Source organism: Lucilia sericata, unplaced genomic scaffold (assembly GCF_015586225.1).
Source record: "Lucilia sericata isolate MDLA Ls3-8-SP2 unplaced genomic scaffold, ASM1558622v1 Contig000181F_arrow, whole genome shotgun sequence".
Lineage (NCBI taxonomy): Eukaryota > Metazoa > Arthropoda > Insecta > Diptera > Calliphoridae > Lucilia > Lucilia sericata.
The window spans coordinates 166,803-189,430 of record NW_023994209.1 but is presented as its reverse complement, the minus strand read 5'-3'; the positions used below and the strand labels follow the sequence as shown (position 1 = coordinate 189,430).

Below are 22,628 nucleotides of genomic sequence, written 5' to 3'. Positions count from 1 at the left end.
TCTCAAATAAGATCTCTATTCACTAAACACATATACAGCTTTATTATTATAGACTTCGCAAGGAGCTATTTGTTTTAAGTGTACCCATTTTACACTTAAAACAAATATCGTTCAGATTGATAGATATGTTCGATCATACTTCCAATTCTTTACGATCGTGAACTAAGTTGTCCGAAACTTCAATATTTCCCATTAAGTGTGCTTCCACTTTGAAAAACAAGCCCATTCTTCTTAAAGATCACCGATCGCACAACAAATCTTCACTCTCTAAAAAGGTTGTGTATAACTTTTCTTAAACATTCCTGATATTAGGATATTTACAGATTGTTTCATGGATAATCTGTATCAACTTAAAACTAATATCGTTCAGATTTTCTTAATATTGAAAAATATGTTCGATCATACCTCGAATTCATTACGATCGTGAACTAAGTTGTCTAAAACTCAAATGCGTTTCCAAAACTTCAACATTTCCCGTTAAGTGTGTTTCCACTTTGAAAAACAAACCCTTTCTTCTTAAAGATCACCAATCGCACAGCAGATCTTCTCTCTAAAAAGGTTGTGTATAACTTTGTTTAAACATTCCTTAATTTAGTGATATTTACAGATTGTTTCATGGACAAAGTCTGTTGTTTGAGTTCTTCATTACGATCGTGAACTAATTTGTCTAAAACTCAAATGCGTTTCCAAAACTTCAACATTTCCCGTTAAGTGTGTTTCCATTTTGAAAAGCAAACCCATTCTTCTTAAAGATCACCGATCGAACAACAGATCTTTAATCACTACAAAGGTTGTGGATAACTTTTCTTAAACATTCCTGATATTAGGGAATATTTATAGATTGTTTCATGGACAAAGTCTGTTCTTTAAGATCTCCGATCATGATTTTCTCAAATAAGATCTCTATTCACAAAACATATATATCTTTATTATAATAGGTTTCGCGGGGAAAAAATCTAGATCTGTGTACACTTAAAACAAATATCCTTCAGATTTTCTTAATATCGAAATGTTCGATCATACCTCGAATTCATTACGATTGTGAAATAAGTTGTCTAAAACTCAAATGCGTTTCCAAAACTTCAATATTTCCCATTGAGTGTGTTTCCACTTTGAAAACCAAACCCATTCTTCTTAAAGATCACCGATCGCACAACAGATCTTTACTCACTAAAAAGGTTGTGTATAACTTTGCTTAAACATTACTGATATTAGGGAATATTTACAGATTGTTTCATGGACAAAGTCTGTTCTTTAAGATCACCGATCATAAGATCTCATATAAGATTTCTATTCACTAAACATATATATCTTTATTATAATAGATTTCACTTGAAAAAAATCTAGATCTGTGTACACTTAAAACAAATATCCTTTAGATTTTCTTAATATTGAAATGTTCGATCATAGTTGTCCAAAACTTCAATGCTAAAATAACGATCTTCCGACACATACATATTTTCCGATCAGAAGATTCCCGATCTATATATTAAAGGTCTTATTCATAAACTTTTATCAAAGGTTTATAAATCAAATTTTCATACAAAATTTATTCTATAAACCTTTGATAAATGTTTAAGAATAAGGCAGTAATTCTTTAAAAATTTAATCTAAAACTTCAATGATATAAGAAAAAATTAAGATCTTTTTGATAATGAAAGCAGAGGCTCTACTTATTTAAGATCTTAGAATCTTAGTCAATATCTCAAAAATCTTACTCAAGTTATATAATTTCTCTCAGTATAACTCATTTTTCTCGATTGATAACAAATCTTCTGTTTCATACTTCCAATTTCTCGTTTAAATCGTTTCTAAAGACTTATCGTTTTAAATAACAGACTTCTTAAGTTACCTCTATCAACTCTAAAAGTAAAAAAAAAAAAACACAACACCAGTAAAAAGAATGAAAAATCATTTTGCATAAATATAGTCTTCTCAAATCATGATAATTTTCCCCCTTAGCCATTGTTTTCTTAACTTACTCGTATCTCTAAATACTTTTTTTTTATATTTCGGATGAGCCAATAACAAAAAGTCAGTCAAACGGCAACAACAACAAAAAATAAGTAAAAAACTATTCAAATTGGACACTAAATGTGTCAGAGGAACTCTCTTAATTGTAAGATTGATTGATTTACGATGAACAGGTCCTTGTTTTGATATGCGTATAAATTGTGGTCACTGACAATACAAAAGCTGGCAACCAAGCTACATACATGTACATGGAAGGAGAGTCTAAAGAGAGAGAGAGTGAGTATATCTCAAATTCATACAACTTGGTTAAAATGCTTAGAAGATAGACTGGTTAAGTTGTTGCTGAAGTTGTATTTGTTACTATTTGTTGGCTTGTGAATTGTTTTTCGTAAGCTTAATAATCATCATCTTCAACATCCAGCCATTGTTAAAATGTTACTTTTTTTCACTCCTTTCCTTTTCCTATTCTTCTTCATTCTTTCAGTTATTTTTCCTGTAAAATGTATGATGTTCGAAAATATATTGAGCAGAGAATGAAAAATGAACTGAATGAAGTTGCTAGAGTTTGACTTGTATGTGTGTGTGTTTGGCGGCCATAGATATTTATTATTTTTATTTTTCGTTTTTTTTTTCTTTATTTGATCGGCCATTTGACAATTGTTGGTAGTAGGAAAAAAAATAATAATTGATTTTGAGTTCAGTGAATAGGAAACTTTTGTAATATACAATAATCATTGGAAATTGCTAAATTGTGTTTTCTATTTTCTTTAAAAGTTTCGACACAAGTTCACATAAAACTTGGTTATTTTCTCTTTTTGTAATTTTAGGCTTTTTTTTGTAAAACATTTTCTTTTATTATTTTCTTCGTTTTGTATAATAAACCACAATTGTTAAAGGAAATTTGTTGTTTACTTATTTTTCCTTTTTCGGTTGAAATGTTAACAAAATATTCAATTAAGGAACAGGTTAAAGTAAATAAAAAGGACTTAAGAAAATTATCCCAATTTGAGTTGGTTTCTTCAAAAAAACTATAATACAAATTTTTAAATGTAATCAAAAATTCTTAAGATATCTTAATCTTTGATATTTAATATACCAAATTTAATCCATTCCTTAAAGTTTTCACTGTGTATTTTAAACTGTTGTTATTCTGAAATCAATCACATTTTCCTTTTTTTCCTATATTTTTATTAAATCTATTTGTTTGTGTGTTTATTTCATTGATTGATTTTTGTGTTCCTATATTTTTTGTTCATATGTATTTATTTATATAAAAAAAAAAACATTTTTCCAATATATTTTTTTAACATTTATTCTGCATAGGGGTTGGTGGTTCTTTATCAACACATCTACTTTTGGCCCTCTGAACTTGTGTTTTTTTTTTTGTTCATTCTCTATACAAAGCCTATTGGGAGACAATGTTGAAATTTTATTGAATTGCTTTATTTTGATTTATATTTTTTTATTAGATTTTTTTTTGTATTTTTTATTTATTTATTTTTTTTTGCTTGCTGAAACATTGTCATCATCATCATCGTCATCGTTTTGTGTAAATTGTCTGATTTGTATGTTTCCTTTAGATGACATTGTTAGTATTTGATACTGTTGTTGTTGTTGATTATGTTTTTGTTATTGTTGTTATTATTGTATCCTTACAACATGTCTATGTTTATATTTTCTTAAGTCTTAAATTTAGTAGACAATAACATAAATTGAAAGACGAGGGTAATTCGAAAAGATTTCAAATTTGATATTTACACTGACAAAAAAGTATATTTTTAGGAATGGCCCTTCCAGCGATCCTGGGACTCTCAAAAACTACCTAATATTGTGCTGATTACAGAAAAAATTATTTAAAATTTTTTTTAGAGAATTTTTGGTCCACAAAATGATTTTTAGTGGGTTTAAGAGACATATTATTTTCGCTTTTCATCGAAATAAGTGTCAAATTTGTGTTAAAGTTTGTTTAACTTATACAGAGAAATATCTAAAAAGTTGTTTGCCATTTAGTTTGGTCCATCTTTGATTTTTTTAGATTATTATGGAATATATGTATATGCCCCTTTTATTGAACTAAAAGTAGTTTTGTGGACTATAAATACTCTAACGAAAACTTTGATTAAATTAGAGAAAATTATATCGAACATCCGAAGACCTTCTTGGGACCTTCGGTCTATGAATAATTTATAGACTACTCGGGTGGAGTGAAACAAAAATTCTAATATATATTACACAGTTAATAAGGACTGCTAAGTTTTATATCAATTTCTTCAAAATTTAAGGGCTATTTAACACATTATATGGAGAGTGTTATAGGACAAACCAAGGTCCCGTAACATGGCTCGGGTTCAATGTATATACTTAATGCAGTTAAGTTAAGAATAACTTTTATATATGTATATATGTATGTATGTATTTCAAATAGTCGAAAGGGGTTTGATAATCAAACTTTGATTAGGTGTATTGCTGAAAGAAAATTGTTTTAAGAAATTATATAGAATTTAAAGTAAAATAAAGCCTATTCTGCCATACAGCTTATTTATCACAATTACCAATACTTTTAACAATGTTTTATATTAATTAAATGTCTATATATAGGGTTTTTAAATTGGATACAGGCAAATATTTATATTGCTTAATTAAGAATCTGTATTTTTAATAGACAGACGAAAGGACTCCCTCTATGCATCTAGTCTATAGTCTAGTCTATAGTCTAGTCTATAGTCTAGTCTATAGTCTAGTCTATAGTCTAGTCTATAGTCTAGTCTATAGTCTAGTCTATAGTCTAGTCTATAGTCTAGTCTATAGTCTAGTCTATAGTCTAGTCTATAGTCTAGTCTATAGTCTAGTCTATAGTCTAGTCTATAGTCTAGTCTATAGTCTAGTCTATAGTCTAGTCTATAGTCTAGTCTATAGTCTAGTCTATAGTCTAGTCTATAGTCTAGCCTAGTCTAGTCTATAGTCTAGTCTATAGTCTAGTCTATAGTCTAGTCTATAGTCTAGTCTATAGTCTAGTCGATAGTCTAGTCGATAGTCTAGTCGATAGTCTAGTCTATAGTCTAGTCTATAGTCTAGTCTAAAGTCTAGTCTATAGTCTAGTCTATAGTCTAGTCTATAGTCTAGTCTATGGTCTAGTCTATAGTCTAGTCTATAGTCTAGTCTATAGTCTAGTCTATAGTCTAGTCTATATATAGTCTAGTCTATAGTCTAGTCTATAGTCTAGTCTATAGTCTAGTCTATAGTCTAGTCTATAGTCTAGTCTATAGTCTAGTCTATAGTCTAGTCTATAGTCTAGTCTATAGTCTAGTCTATAGTCTAGTCTATAGTCTAGTCTATAGTCTAGTCTATAGTCTAGTCTATAGTCTAGTCTATAGTCTAGTCTATAGTCTAGTCTATAGTCTAGTCTACAGTCTAGTCTATAGTCTAGTCTAGTCTAGTCTAGTCTATAGTCTAGTCTATAGTCTAGTCTATAGTCTAGTCTATAGTCTAGTCTATAGTCTAGTCTATAGTCTAGTCTATAGTCTAGTCTATAGTCTAGTCTATAGTCTAGTCTATAGTCTAGTTATAGTCTAGTCTATAGTCTAGTCTATAGTCTAGTCTATAGTCTAGTCTATAATCTAGTCTATAGTCTAGTCTATAGTCTAGTCTATAGTCTAGTCTATAGTCTAGTCTATAGTCTAGTCTATAGTCTAGTCTATAGTCTAGTCTATAGTCTAGTCTATAGTCTAGTCTATAGTCTAGTCTATAGTCTAGTCTATAGTCTAGTCTATAGTCTAGTCTATAGTCTAGTCTATAGTCTAGCCTATAGTCTAGTCTATAGTCTAGTCTATAGTCTAGTCTATAGTCTAGTCTATAGTCTAGTCTATAGTCTAGTCGATAGTCTAGTCGATAGTCTAGTCGATAGTCTAGTCTATAGTCTAGTCTATAGTCTAGTCTAAAGTCTAGTCTATAGTCTAGTCTATAGTCTAGTCTATAGTCTAGTCTATGGTCTAGTCTATAGTCTAGTCTATAGTCTAGTCTATAGTCTAGTCTATAGTCTAGTCTATAGTCTAGTCTATAGTCTAGTTGGATTTAGAACAATTTTGTGTTTGCTGGGTTATCTCCATAAGTATATGTGTATCTGCATATTATACTGTCTATGTGTGATTTTATTGTTATTGTAAATAGAGTCTTTATAAGTACATATATGTATATACGAAATCTTTGTAATTCAATTGATTGTTTTTGTACACCCATCAAAAGAAAAACATATCAAATGTAATCAAATTATAATGATTATTATTTGAACCTAAATTGTATATATTTTGATGCCTGTGTATACACATATTATATTGTTTCTATATAAATGACAAAAACAAAGTATTATTTAAATGAAAATCTGCCATATATTTTCATACATATATTGTCGTACATTTAGTAGCAAGAGTGTTATGGTAAATTTATTAAGATTTTTTTTTTAAACTTTTATTAAAAAGAAAAACTTTTCAGAATATTTTCACAGTTTCATATCAATGTATATATTCATAGGTATTATACCAGATCTTTATATAGATTTATTTATTCTTTAGTTGGTTTACATAAATTGAGTTATTGTAAAGGTAATTGGCTAGATGTTTTCCAATTAATTTAAGTTGATGATTTGAACAACTTGCTGAAAGAATTTTTGTGTGCAATTTACAAATTTATAAAAGAAAAACTAAATTTATGACAACCTTTGTTTAAAATCGATATACATATGTATATGTATATATGTCTTTACTTTACTTCGACACTTCTTCATTTGTTATAATGTAGCAGGCTTTGGGGTAATGATTACATTTTCAATATAATTACATTTGCAGTAGTTGTTATTGAGGCTTTAGCAACAACAGTTACTTGTAGTTATAGTTTAAATTTTGCAATTACTTTTAATTGTAATTGAAGTTTTGCCAATTCTTGTATTTAAAGAATTTCCAATTACTTGTAATTAAAGAATTTCCAATTACAATTAATAGCTGCTGTGAATTTTTTTTCTTATAATTACAAGTAATTGTAATTAGTAAACTTCAATTACAATTACAGATAATTGTACATTACATTACAAGTAATTGTTATATTGTAAGTGTAAAGAATTACTTTGTGTAATCATTACTTCCCAAGCCTTTAATGTAGCAATTGAGATTGCAAATAAGTTCTAAGTATTCAAAACTCATACTGTTAACTATCAATGCACCCTTTACATTTAAACATATCTAGATTTAATACCTTTACATTAATTTTCCAACTTTCCAACAACATGTACCCATAAAACTAACAATAAGTAATTTTCCAATTACAAATTTAGTTGTAGTATTTGTAAATCTATTTAAACTGTCTGTCAGTCAGTCTAACTGACCGATTTTGTTGTACAACTGTGTAACATGTAAATCTCCTACAATTGTAAAGATAAATGTTAATTTTGTATGCCTTGCTTGCTGCATACAGCGCACAAAACAATCAACAACAAAAACACTTTTCATTCATTCATTCATACTCTGAAACATCATCCATTCTATAACAGCAACAACTCACTTAAACTTTACTTTTTAACCTCTTCTATGCCAATTAGTTAATTTTATTTAAACTAGCATTATTATTATTTTTGCTGTTGTTGTTGTTGTTGTTGTTGAGTCCAAGTACCAGCATATAACATATTGTATCGTAGCGTTTTCATTTTTGCTATACGATAAACTTTACTGGCAGGCATATTTCACTCACTGACTCAGACTTTGCTGACTCTTAATATGTTGGAACAAAAACATACACCAATATGCCTTAAGCCGGAAGGATGGTGAGGGAGAATAATAGGAAAAGTGAACAAAAAAAAAAAAAAAAATCAGGCATTATTACAATGTTTATGTACCGAGCATAAACATAAGTAGTTTAGTATTTGATTACAAAAACATTAAACAATTTTCCAAACACACATTATACTACATAATACATAAATACACATGTATGGATGTATGTATTTACATAAGTAGTGGTTATACGAATGTACGTTGCACACAATTGAACAATATAGTTTATGGAGGAAATTATAGGTGTATAAAAGGTGACCAGTACAAAGTTATTTATTATCAGAATCAGAAACCAGTGAAGGTTTTTAGATTTTTTAATTACCCATTAACCTAATGAAATAATGTGGTTGGTAATAACTACTCCTTACCTAGTAATGTATGAAATAAACAATCATAAGATGTGCTCCAGGCTAAGCAAAACATTGGAGTAAACACCAGAAAGAAACTAAAAATTCAGAAACCGAAATGTACTACCGTATAAGTAACTACAACACTAGGTTCCAGTCGAAAGTCGGGAATCAATAATTTTTCAACGCAACGAGGGCCGATTTGGAAACATGGGCGACAGAATTCCTCATTCCACGAGAGAACGGGAGAGAATTTAATATATGTCGGTTAATATGATGGTATGTTTCCTATAGAAGCATACGAAAAGGTCCATGAAACACTGGAATGTTTTCTCTGCCATTGTAAGTTTTTTGTCTCAATAAGATCATACATCCCTCAGAAACACAAAATTTTTCAATATATATATATATATATAGTTCCCTTAATAGGTCACTATAAATAATTCCACTTTCATATGCCATATTAAGGAGCGTACTACAAGACCATCAGTCCTGTCATATCATCAGATCATACATCCCCACAACTTTAGTGGGGAGGGTATATTGGGTTTGTGCTAATGATTAACATAATTTTAACATCTGGTCACTTTTACTTAATGAGTTGGATTTGTTTATTTACAAAACTCAAGTACAATAATCATTTAGCCAATATAGAAATTAACAAATACAAAAAGACAGACAGACATATAAACAGATATTGTATGCAAGAGTGTGTGTGTAAGTAAATAAATAAATTTGTACTGTTTTTGTAAAAGTATTAACAATTACTATTTTATATATAAACAAACAAAACTATAGTTGTTTTATAAGTATTACTTACTACCATTGTGGTACAATTTAACTTAAGGAAAGTTAATGCTTTCCGAGTCCACAGCAAAAACAAAAGCAAAATTGCAATTCAATACTAGACGCAAATAAAACAAACAAAACAAACCGAAAAACAAAAAAAAAGATGTACAAAACACTACAACTTGGAAAAAATCAACCTCATTTCAAGATTATTTACATTTCCTTTTAATGTGGAGACATTGAGTGACTGAACAATGTTGAGAAACAGCAGCAGCAGCAGAAAACTACGATCAGCAAACTTTGAAAATAATAAAACAAAAGTTTAAAACGAAAATAATAGTTGTCGGTTGTGTCTCTACGAAATGATTGTTAAACAATGTTGCTTTTTTTTTACTTGTTACACTTTGTTGCTGTTTTTGTAGTTCTTTAGGTTTTTTATATATTTTAGTTGTTGGATATTGTGAATTTTATAGGAAATTTTGCCACGCTTATATCCCCCTAGTTCCAGGTTCTATGTTGTTGGTTGTTGCTCGGGCTACTTTGTTTGTTTTCAACTCTGCTGTTTTGATTGCTGTTTGATATGGTTGTTTGTTTCTGATGCTATTGTAGTTTTTCATGGCCAGATAAGGAAAAAGGTATTTCTTTTGAAACTATGACCATTTTATAGGTTTTTTTACTATTTTCAATGTATTGTTGATAACCTGATGCTCCTTGCAACTTCTGTTTTAACTGCTGCAGTTAGTATTACTTATTTGAGAAAACTTTAAATGAAAATTATGAAATTTGTCATATAAAATCGTATAATTTCGACTGTTTCCTTTTCTTTCAATTTATTGTTTACAGTTAATCAATATTTGTTCGGCCTTAATATAGACATTGATCATTTACCAATAATAATATTGTAAATGCAAAGTCATTGTTAAAGTTCAAAATCTTTAAAGCATTTAAATTACCACAAAATGACTAAAAAAAAAACTATTAAATTTTTTTCTTGTTCAAAAGGAACAAGTTTTGCATACCAAATTATGCCGTATTATTGCACTTTGTTTTTCGTTGTTGTTTGGTTGCAACAACAAGTTCAGAAATATGATCATGTTCAGAGAAAATATGCATAAAAAACACAATTCTTATAACCGTTATTAAATACACAGATTATTATGACTCCCAACATAACAACAACAACAACAATGATATGTAGTAAGTGTTGCACAGACACAAATGTGCTGCACTTACTCTCTGAAGCAATGTTTTTTTGTTGTTTTTTTGCCATTGCTGCTGTTGATGATTACATGTGGAATGTAAAATACTCGCTCGTACAAATAATAACAGCAACAAAAACATACAAAACAAAAATGCAACATAAAAATAATGTTGTCTTGGTATTAAATTGCAAGATGTCATGATACAAGGCATCAGCAACATAATAATCATTGACAACACTCTGTTTTTTTGTGTTTTCCACTTTTTTGTTTGTTAGTCTAGAGTCAAACGTATGCGAATAATGTTAAAGACTTTGGTAGACAACAGCAATAATAACTGGATACGCCAGCTAACCATCCAGGCAGGCAGTGGTAAGTGAAACTCATCAGTGTCATAACTGCATTAAAAAGTGGAAACGACAAAAAAAACATAAACACGGCAGCTAGTTGCAGTCATTGCAATGAGTGAAAAAAGTACGCATCATATTACTGGCCGACATGTTTTGGGTGGTAAAAGCATACACCCTCTCTCGGGCAATTGTAGCCAGTGGGCAACATTAACTACTATGTACCCAACAATGACTAGAATGAAAACAACATCAGCAAAAGAAAAAAAAAGCTGCAACTGCAACAAAAAATACTTGGTTTGCAACATTTGCCACCATATGAGAGAGATTGTGTTTACATTAAATTTGTTTAATACCATATGTGTGTGTGTGTGTTGTAATTGTGTTTTTAAGAGGGAAATTTTAAAAGTCTTTTTAAAACAATCATCGGCAGAGAGTGACAAATATGCTTAGGTGTGTGTAAAACAGCTAAATGCAGAGAGTAAACTGATTTTGTTTGTTTTTTAAACATGTGTGAGCATACGCATGCGTAAACGAATGAGTACAAGAGAGCTCATTTGAGAGCTCACTGCGTTTCGCTGGTGTAAACAAGTAAGATTTGGTGTGTGAGAACAAGTGAAATTGTGAGAGAACTCTTTGCTTATACTAGTTTTGGAGTAGGCATCGTAAAACAGTTCAATGAGGCGATAAAAGCTATTAAAGCCATTCTAATCTCATATTGCTCCCGAAGTTTTTTAACAAATTGAAAATTTCCTGGTCTGTTCTGAAATCTGGACTATTTCAAAGGTATTTCTTCGATGAAGCAAAACCGAAGGATTCCCCTTCAAAACCAGTCGGAGAGATTGGGATTTAATTAAATTTGTTAGAAGTACATCTAACTGATACCACGGGTTCTGATGATACAACCAACTTTCAGATTACCCTCGTTATATCCTGCTCATTACATATGTATGTGTACATATTACGATGTTACTTTTTATTTGTATATATGCGAAAATTGCAGTCCTGAATGCATTTGTATGCAACTGTGTGATTGTAAGTTGTTTACTTTCATTGAATGGTTTTCACGAAGTACTATTAAAAATGGCCAGAACTGTAATTACATGAATATAATTTTTCTGCGTGCCAGAGACATCAAGTGTTTTCATAGGATTTACAATCCAAAAAACGAAGTAACAACATCAATAAAGTTACTCTTCTTGCCACAATTTGCCGTCATCTCATCCAAGATACACACACACTACCGTCATTAACAACTGCACTCAGTCTGTCAGTCTATTAGTCCGTCATTCGCTTAGTCAGTCAGTCAGTCGTTAAGGCCATAAATATTCAGTTGAGTTAAGTGAAATGCACATAAATACACGAATTTTATTGAGTTGTTCATATTTACTTACTGTTGGGGGCTATTTGTTGTTTGAGGTCATTAAACGTCATAATAAACTCCTTAATTTTACAATTTTCCTTTCAATTTTTGTTATTTTTTTGTGTAAAACTCCCCTCTAACCGCCCAACCAAAACGTAAAAAAAATTAAAACAATCAAGAGTACTCAGGCCAAGACGAGCTTGAAGGCTTTTTTTGCTTTTTGTTTCGGTTGCTGTTTGTGGATATATGCAAAAATCATCATTATTTTTAAAACCCAAAAAAAATGTTTTTTTGAAGATTGTTTAAATTTTACTTGATTTAAAAACAACAACAGCTGACAGATATATCATCAACTGTAGAATGAGTTACTTGAGCATTTAAATTTTAATAATTTTGAAAACTTTTTAAAATATTATTGCAACTGAAAGGTAAAGGTAAACATTATTAAAAATTTAATTAAATCTATTAAAAGTTTTGTTACTTTGATTATTTGCTTCTTTCGTTATGAACCAGAAAAAACTATCAACATATTTGCTATATTAATTTGAAATAATTTTGACATTTTCTTAAATAGCTATATTCATTTGAAATAATTTTGACATTTTCTTAAATAGCTGTCTAAAATTTAAAATTTTATTTTAGTAAAACCAAGCAACATGTTTAATTTATAAAAATTTTCCACTTTTATAACTTTAACCATTTTCTATAAACATTAAATTAAAAAAAAAAAATAATTGAAACCAATATATTTTTTATTAAAATTTTTTAATGATTCTATTTCATTGAAAATAACCAATAATCATAAATTTTAATGCTAAAAAGCAAACATACAGAAAACAACATTATTGATTTGATTTTCAATTACTAACGAAAACTTAATAAATAATATTGACCTGCTATAAAGCAGCAGCCAGAGCACTATCTTCAACGATAAAAAAAACTTTTTATACAACAGAGGGAATATTAGAACGTATTTTATATATAAAGTCTCTAAGCCGCCTTTTAGAATCATCTAACGTATATACAAAAAAATCAGCAATATCATCCATTCCATATCTTAGTCATAATAAGCGAGTAATATTAAAACTATAAAAATAATCAAAGGGATTTAAAAGATTTACGTAGTAGTCGTATAAACGTACATACAAATGATCTGTTTTGCTGCTGCGGCAGAGAACAGGTAGATGGATATGTTGGCTAAAAACTACCAAGAAAATATATTTAGCCACATACTACATATAAAAATAACAAATTAAGCCAATATAAAAACATACACAATAATAATCAAGCAGCAGTAAAATAAATAAAAACTGTAGAGGAAAAAAAATTAACAAATAAAGCAAAAAAAATTCAGCGGCTAAATGCAATCAAATCTTTGAGAGAAAAAACATGATAGATATAAAAGGCACTGAGAAAAAAAAAAATATATATATATATATATATATATATATATATATATATATATATATATATATTTAAATTCTAAAAAACTTGATTCGTTCTATTCGATTCCATCTAAAGACTATGATGGTAAACCACAGCAACACAGACCCAATAGTGGCCTATGTATACAAACATCCTCTAACTAAAATAACTAAATAGACTTGTTTAGTAAAAAAAGTTTCTTTGTTGTAATTAAATTTTTAATTGATTTTCATATTAACAAAATAATTTGTTTATGTTTCATAGAATCAATTAAAAAATTACATATTGTTATTATCCAATTATCATTGACATGGGCAAAGTGGAAATAAAGAATAGATGAAGATGATTTTCGTACTAATAATAGAGAATGTTCAATTTTCATTGAGTCAAACGTATAATTTTAATACCAATTAAAATTTACATTGATATAAGAAATATATTTATTGTTATTCTCTTCTTAGGCTTCAAAAGATACCACTATTACAAAATCTTCCCTATTAATTCCAAAAACATCTCTGCAGTTTTAAAGTATTGATTATTAACCCACCAAAAGCTGTCTTTAACTTCTTTATTTAGAGAATTTCGGGAAGAGCTAATACGAGAATAGTAGATTCGTGGATAACTCGGAATTTGGTGAATGTTTCACTTCCCTAATTCAGACATTTATTATTTTAATCTTTTGGTCCCCATGAGAACCAATAGCCACTTCTACAAGTTTTATTAGAGGAGTCTACAACCGTTATAATAGCATTCAGAGAGTCCAGATATCTTTCAAGATATGACTATAAGTGCCAGTGATGCCAGGAGATTTTTTTCAGAAATCCCTACGCTTATGAGAAAAAATCCCTTTTTTCCCTACACCCACTTTTTATTTTCCCTACATTTTTCCCTACACTACTTTTATCCATTTTTTTCAAAGTTTATCTTAAAAAAATACAAAAATAACATCAAAAACTAAAATATTAGCTCCGTTTTATAATATACATATATGTATGTATTTTTTTTTAATTTTTAGGAATGAAATTTCTAGAATTTAAATTTAAATTTTTTTTCTTTCAATTTTACATCATACAAATCTTCCAACCCTGACTCTTCAGTTAAGATTAAAAAAAAAAACAATTAAAAGATTTATGGCAGTATATCGAATCGTGATAAAAATTTATTTTATGTGCCTCCAACAAAAAAATTTTCATAAAATAATTATTTTAAATAAGGTTTACTTTTGCGTTTACTTTTTGCGGTTTACTTTTATAAATTTTCAGAACATTAAATTCATTTTTTCAATCCTGAGTTACTGCATTAAGCCCCCGACTACTCTATCTATAAGGAGTCAGAATATATCGCCCTACAGGATTGGCATAATCCAAAAAGTCGTTTCAAGAAAAATGGATATGAATATTTAATGACATTTAACTATTTTTTTAATAACTTTTAAACAAATCAAGGGGTTTTAAAAATCCAGATTCAGATAGTTGAGGTTAATATGTTTCTCATCTAAATTGAAATTAAATTTTTAGTTGTCTAATATTCACAAAAACGTGGGTTTTAGTTTTTACGTTTACAAAAAATCGATTTCACATCGAAAATAATAGACATATTTGAAATTTCATAAATCTATATGAAAGATTTTAGTATGTCGCATGTTTTGAAGACCTTAGTTCAAGAAAGCCGAATTTTGGATTATGCCAGTCTTGTAGCGATATGTAGGTGCACATATTGTAGAAATTACAAGCGGAATTTTTACTAACGATACACTTAAAACTGATTTTTAATTTAAAAGTTTAATACATGAAAGAGTATATTTTTAGTTGTTAAAAACTATGAAATTGAAAAATCCCTACAATTTGACAATAGTAAGAAATCTTTCCCTTTTTCCCTACACGTGAAATTTTTGAAAAAAATCCCTACAAAAAGGGAAAAATCCCTACACTTGGCATCACTGATAAGTGCTTTAAAGAATTCCTATCGAGACGTTTTGATTTTGTATCTGAAATAGAGGTTTTATTTCCTTTTTTTTATCGAAAATTTGGGCCTTAGTTTCTTCTAAGAAGACCCAAATACACTGATAATTATCTCCAATATCCTCGTATCTTGAGATGTCCGAAATCCAGCAGAGAGTAAACGTAGTTAAGAAGATATTTTCGAAGCTTTAATAAATGCAATTTTTAAACTTTTATCGAGAGCAGAACTCTAAACTGTCAAGCATTGTCTCTTAAATGATATTAGATGCAGAGCTCATGTATCTAACTTTGTATCTTGAATAAATTGATGACCCCATCTCCTTTCCAATATTTTATTATTATATGGAACAAATTGGGAAACCGGGATCTTTTGACCTTTATATAGGTTTAAAACCCCATGCCTTTCCAATATTTGCCAAATAAAATCAAAGTCTTACCATAAAAATCACATTTTTGTACGATCCAACTATGGTGATCTGAATTCAAGCAAATTACTTGGTTGATCCGCAAACTAGTATTCCTGATTCATAATAAATTACGGAAATTATAAAAATTGTCTTTAAAGATTTATCAAAATCAGTTTATAAGCAGCCATTCTGAAGTGTTTTAAAATGCAGCTTTCTATCCGATCTAAGCGTAACAGGGATTATATTTCTTTCCATCCACTATATAGAACCAAATAAGTTCTTCTTGTTTTAAAGTTTCTCTAAGTGTTCCTAACATCTAAAAAATAAAACTTAACTGAATTGATAGTATGAGTCAGTGTATACGATACAAGTATGAATGGATGAATCGGTTGTATGCATGTACGAATGTGGTATGACGATTCTGAATGTCTAGTAAAAGTAACATCCCAGCCATGCATCTACATAAGGGAGATGCGTGATCTTTTTGAAGATGACGATGAAACGTGATGAGTTTTGTATTAGCACAAGAAAAACGAACCAACAGACGGATGGACAGATGAATGCAGAAATAATCTTTGGACTAAATTCAGTTTAGCTGTATTTTTTGTTGTTGTTGTTATTATTTTCTTTGTTTACTTTTCACCTAAAGAGTTGCTTACCAGCTTTTCATCATCATCATCATGCAGAGGTAAGGAGAAAAAAACTAAAACACTTCTTTCTACCTCAATCATTTTTTTTCTTCAAATGATTTAATAATGATCTCCTTGATGTTGCTGCTGCAGTGTTCAACATCTTGGACGTCATCTCATCATCATTATTATAAGTTTTGTGTTGTTTTTGCTGATGTATTTTGTATATGTTTTTTTTTTCTCTTCTCCACTAAATACTGTCTGGATTTACGATTTTTTTGTTTTGTTTTGTTGAAATCATCTTTTACTTGATTTTATTTCGTAAGACAAAGAATGCGTGTTACACTCGTCATCATCAGCCAGTGTTTTTATGTTTTTAGGATTTTTTCATTACAATTTTTTTTTATTATTAAAAAAAATGAAAATAGAATGCATGTTCATGCATTTAGTAGTTGAAGAAGAAAATAATACCGACCAACAGTATAGCACTAGACTAAAGACCTACAGTCGGACATATGTTGAACATACGTATATTATAAAAATATTACATGATTGTTGCATGGATGGCCTGTATATTATTCTATATATTTGCCGCTTTATTCTTTTCTTTTTTTTCATAATTTTTGAATTTATTGTTTAACAAAAGTAACTGAGAATGCTGAAGGGAAGAGGGGAAATACAAAACGCCAGCTTAGGAAAAACTATTCTTAAGTGCAACAGTGTTTCTTTATTGGTTTTTGATTTGGATTTATTGCTGCAATGAAAGTAACCGTGGAAAATTATTATGATTATATTTGATGTTGTTTCTGTTCATAATGATGATGATCATGATTATGGTCAGCCAACCGTCGTCTCTATGTTTGACTGTCTCAACTAAAGTTTTAGTGTAGACCTCTTGGTCATAGAATTTAAGCGTTTTGGTAAAAAAAAATGATGTTCTATAAGAAGGTTTTTTTGTACTTTTTTCCTACTGCTTAATTTGGTCAATTTTTTTCTGATGTTTGTTAAACCTTTGATTTGCTGTTGTGGTTATTTTTTCCATGCTTTTTTTTTTTTGTTCCTGCAGTTTGAGTCAATTAAATAAGTTGCTGTCGTACTTAAAAATATTTATTATAAAAGCGGTTTATTTCTTTTTCTCTTATATATTTTTGGAATTTTATTTATTGAAGTTAATTACATTGACTGCATTTTGCGGATATAATAGTGGAATGATTTAGCAGAATTTTTGTTGTTTCTAAGTTTTTCAAGGGACTTCAGTTATTAAGTTGTAAAATAGAAGAATAAATATAATAAATCTTCAAAGTTTTTCTTTTTCATTAATTAAAAGTTGTTGAAGCCAATTATTTTTAAAGGTAATTTTTTTATAATTACACTTGACTTAAATAGATTTGCCTTAAAAATTGCTGATATAAATTTATGGTAATGAAAAAAATTAAATATCAGCAATGTATAGAAATATTTTAGTAAAGACTACAGTCATGATTACAGCATAATCTTGACTACAGTATAGACTATATTCTTGACTATAGTATAAACTTGACTATAGAATAGACAATAGTCTTAACTATAGAATATACTATAGTATAGACTATAGTCTTAACTATAGCATAGACTATAGTCTTGAATATAGCATAGGCTATATTGTCTTGGCTATAGCATAGACTATAGTTTATACTATAGTCAAGACTATAGTTTATACTATAGTCAAGACTATAGTCTATACTATAGTCTTGACTACAGTTTAGACTATAGTCTTGACTACAGTTTAGACTATAGTCTTGACTATAATATAGACTATAGTCTTGACTACAATATAGACTAAAGTCTTGACTATAATATAGACTATAGTCTTGACTACAATATAGACTATAGTCTTGACTATAATATAGAATATAGACTTGACAATAACATAGATTATAGTCTTGACTATAATATAGACTATAGTCCTGACTATTGTATAGACTATAGTCTTGAATAGTTTATACTATAGTCTTGACTATTGTATAGACTATAGTCTTGAATAGTTTATACTATAGTCTTGACTATTGTATAGACTATAGTCTTGAATAGTTTATACTATAGTCTTGACTATTGTATAGAATATAGTCTTGACTATAGTATAGACAATAGTTTTGACTATAGTAGAGACTATAGTCAAGACTACACCTAAGACTATATTCTATACTATATGTAGTTAAGACTATAATCTATATTATATTCAAGACTATAGTCGATATTATATGTAGTTAAGACTATAATCTATCTATGCTGTCTATGCTATAGTCTTGACTATAGTGTAGACTATAGTCTTGACTATAATATAGACTATAGTCTTGACTATAATATAGACTATAGTCTTGACTATAATATAGACTATAGTCTTGACTATAATATGGACTATAGTCTTGACTATAGTATAGACTATTGTCTTGACTATAGTATAGACTATAGTCATGACTGTAATATAGACTATAGTCTTGACTATAATATGAACTTTAGTCTTGACTATATAGTATATATTATAGTCAAGACTATAGTCGATATTATATGTAGTTAAGAATATAATCTATCTGTGCAGTCTATGCTATAGTCTTGACTATAGTGTAGACTATAATATTGACTATAATATAGACTATAATATAGACTATAGTCTTGACTATAATATGGACTATAGTCTTGACTATAGTCTTGCCTATAGTATAGACTATTGTCTTGACTATAGTATAGACTATAGTCATGACTGTAATATAGACTATAGTCTTGACTATAATATGGACTCTAGTCTTGACTATAATATAGAGTATAGTCTTGACTATAATATGGACTATAGTCTTTACAATAATCTTGACTATAGTCTTGCCTATAGTCTTGACTATAGTCTTGCCTATAGTATAGGCTATTGTCTTGCCTATAGTGTAGACTATAGTCTTGACTGTAATATAGACTATTGTCTTGACAATAACATAGACTATAGACTTGACTATTATCTAGACTATAGTCTTGACAATAACATAGACTATAGTCTTGACTATTGTATAGACTATAGTCTTGACTATTGTAAAGACTATAGTCTTGACTATTGTATAGACTATAGTCTTGACTATATTAAAGACTATAGTCTTGACAATAGACTAGGCTATAGTATAGAACAATACAGTCTTAACTATTTTATAGACCATGTTCTGTAGTCTTGACTACAGTCAATATGACTAATACATGCACTTTTAATGAAAAAAGCAAAAAAATCTAATAAGTTTTGCAGAAAACTTTCAGCAATAGAAACCATGTGACATTTCGATTGTAAAATTTTTTAATTTGAAATTATATGACAACTTCATTTTAGAATTTGTTTAATGCAGTTTTTGCTTCGTCTCAAATATTTTTATGTCTCGATTTTAGATTGTTATTACTTTAATATAACTGAAACTAAAAAAAAAATATTAAAACCAATCAAATGTCTATTGACTTTTAAATTCGATTCGGATTAAACTTCTGTCTCGATATATTTTAATGAACATTGTAATGACAAAACAAAATTAATTATTTTTTCTACAGCTTTTTCTATTGTTATTTTTTTTTTTGCACTTTTACAAGCAATCATAATAAAACAACACCTGCATTGTCACACTAAATGTTAAAAACTCCACTTGTAGCAATAACAATTTTGCAACAGCAACAGCGCCAATAAACGCTGCTGCCGTTACAGCTAAAATAATATCTGTCAAGGCAAACCTGTAAAGATTTGAATGGGGAATAATATGAAGTTTTTTCTTTAATATTAAACAAAAAAAAAATACTTAAAGGCAAATAAAGAACAAAACAAAAAATAGCACTACCACCAATTGAACTACAACGTAACATTTTATTAGTAACAAAATAAGTAATTGCCAATGTAGAAAAGCTTTTGTATTGTTTAATTTTGTTGTTGATGCTGCTGTTATTGTTTGTGAATAACAGGCAACATCAATAGCAATAACAAAAATCATAATAATACAGTTGGCTTGCAACATCAAATTGTAGCCAAGAAGCGAACAATATTCTTTTCGAGATTTTATTTACAGGTTGCACCAATTTCAGTCCATAAAGTTAGTTCAGCTGTGTCAGTGGCTGGATGGCTGGCTCTTTGAATGCTTTATGCAACATATAGATGATATTTGTTATTGTTGTTGGTTGGCTTATATTATTATATTTTGTGTTTTTCTTTTATTGGAGCAAATGCAATAGAATTTAATGTTAAAAAAAAAATTAAAAAAAACATCATACTTTTCTGATGATGTTTTTAGTTGCTGATATTTTTTTTTGTTGATTTTCATCTACCATGGAGGTCGCTATTTTTGTTTGTGTTACCAAAAAGGCCATACCTCAGGTAAAAAAAAATAAGAAAATTATTAAAAGAAATCTTTAAAGTTATAAAAAGCCTGAAAAATATTAAGCAAAATCAAATGCATTTTAAGTTTTTGTGCACTTTTACTAAATATACTTTTCGTATCACAATTGGCAACAATATTTATATAGCGTCTTTTTGTTGTTGTATACTGCAGTCAAGTAAAAATTTTGTTTACGTTTTATTAGAGCCCTCAAGGTGTTGTCGTACTATATATACATAGATGCACAAACTTGTTGGCTGCTTGGCTGAATAACACTCTCACTTGGCAATTCATGTAGGCCTGGCACCTTACAATGCGAAAAAAAAAGAAACAAATCTTAGCCAGGGTTTAAGCAACAAAGGGGGAATAATGGGACCAAACGATTAGAGTTTAGGCTATTGTATGGCATAGAGTCCTGACTTTAATATAGACTAAAATCACTATCGACTAAAGTTCAGAAATATCATTTCTTTAATAGTACATATTGGCTATAATGTAGTCTAATGTATAGACTACTTATGCCTTGGCCATAGTATATACTCCAGTCATGTCTATTCAATAGACTATAGCCTCGAGTGATGACTATTGTGTATACTAATGTTTTGACTATATGTAGTATAGTTTTTAGCCTTAACTTTAGTCTTAAATATTTTAAAAAACTGTCTTTAAACTTGACTATTGTTTAAACTGTTGTATTGACTGTAGCATAAACTATAGTAGAGTCTGAAGTATAGATTATAGTCATGACTATAATATTGACTGTATATATTATATACATATATTATGGTATTACATTCTCACTCGGCTCCCTACCGGGGCATGTTTCCTTGATGAAAGACCCTCATGGTAATGTATTGCAATTTCGGGTAAAGAGGTGCTACCAGTACCTCTAGTCTGCCGGGACTATAAACTGGTGATGTCAAAGGCATCCTCGGTCTTTCCTTGGAAGGATTTGACATGGGGTCGAACCAGAGCATCACACAATCTGGTACTACGGGTTACCAGTTACCCGCAGGACTTGTCCTTGTTGGTTGAGGTTTCTTCGGGATCCACGTAGTGGCTGTGGTTTAAAACCAAATTCGCGGGAAGGGAAATATAAATTTTCGGGATAAGTTTCTGTTACGGTACAAACCACAGGGCAAGGCTGTGGATTAATATAATGTTGAAATTGAGCTGAAAATGCAAAGATTTGGTATGTGATGGAGTGAGATGTAACATTCGGATACTTGTATCTGATGGACCAGAGGGATCCTGAGTTGTATCTGTGGAGATGTCGGAATAACAGAAGGAGTGACGGTTGAAATATTGGTGAAATTCGTTCAGACGTTATGGAGCTGTAATACCTTAACATTTTCCTTCATGGTTGAGTGTGTTGGAATTTACTCTAAGCATGCTCAACTTATCACAGTGGGTCCTTGTGGCCACTGAAATAAGTCTGGCTAATTAAATATAGATCTGTGTTTTCGAACCACCTCCCATAGGTGCTGTTGTCGAATCAACAGAAGCCTTCTCAGTAATGTGGTTGGGCGACTTTAAGAGGTCCAGGGGTGAGTCTTTAGGTGATAAGAATGTTTGTAGGGACCGAGTATTCCTCATAATACCAATAGGGTGTTTTTACCCTGATGTTGGGTCCGCCCCTTCTATCGACTCTAATCATTGATTGCCTTTTCCTTTGTCGGGGTTAGATTGAACATGAATCATGACACCTGGCATTTCCCAACTATGGCAAGAGATTACATATTTCAAGTACTTGAACAAAGTGCACGTATACTGGACCGGAAATTCCATATATGTACGTATATTGCCACCTGCGTGTATGAAGCACAATAGGGAGGTGGTGAGTCCTTTGTGGTTGAAAAAGACCACCGTGGAATAGGCCAACAGGGCAGGTGTTCACGTAAAGCCCTCGACATTAACTACATTAACAACATCAGGCTATATTATAGACTATAGTAAATGCTAAATTCTTTATTATAAAAAAACTATACTATATTCAAGACA

At 29.7% G+C, this 22,628-nt stretch overlaps 1 protein-coding gene across 1 annotated transcript in view; it reads right to left on the bottom strand.

The window, feature by feature from the left end:
* LOC119601638 overlaps positions 1-22,628 on the bottom strand; it is a 129,260-nt gene that overhangs the window by 88,898 nt on the left and 17,734 nt on the right. The gene's annotated exons all lie outside the window — the stretch shown is intronic.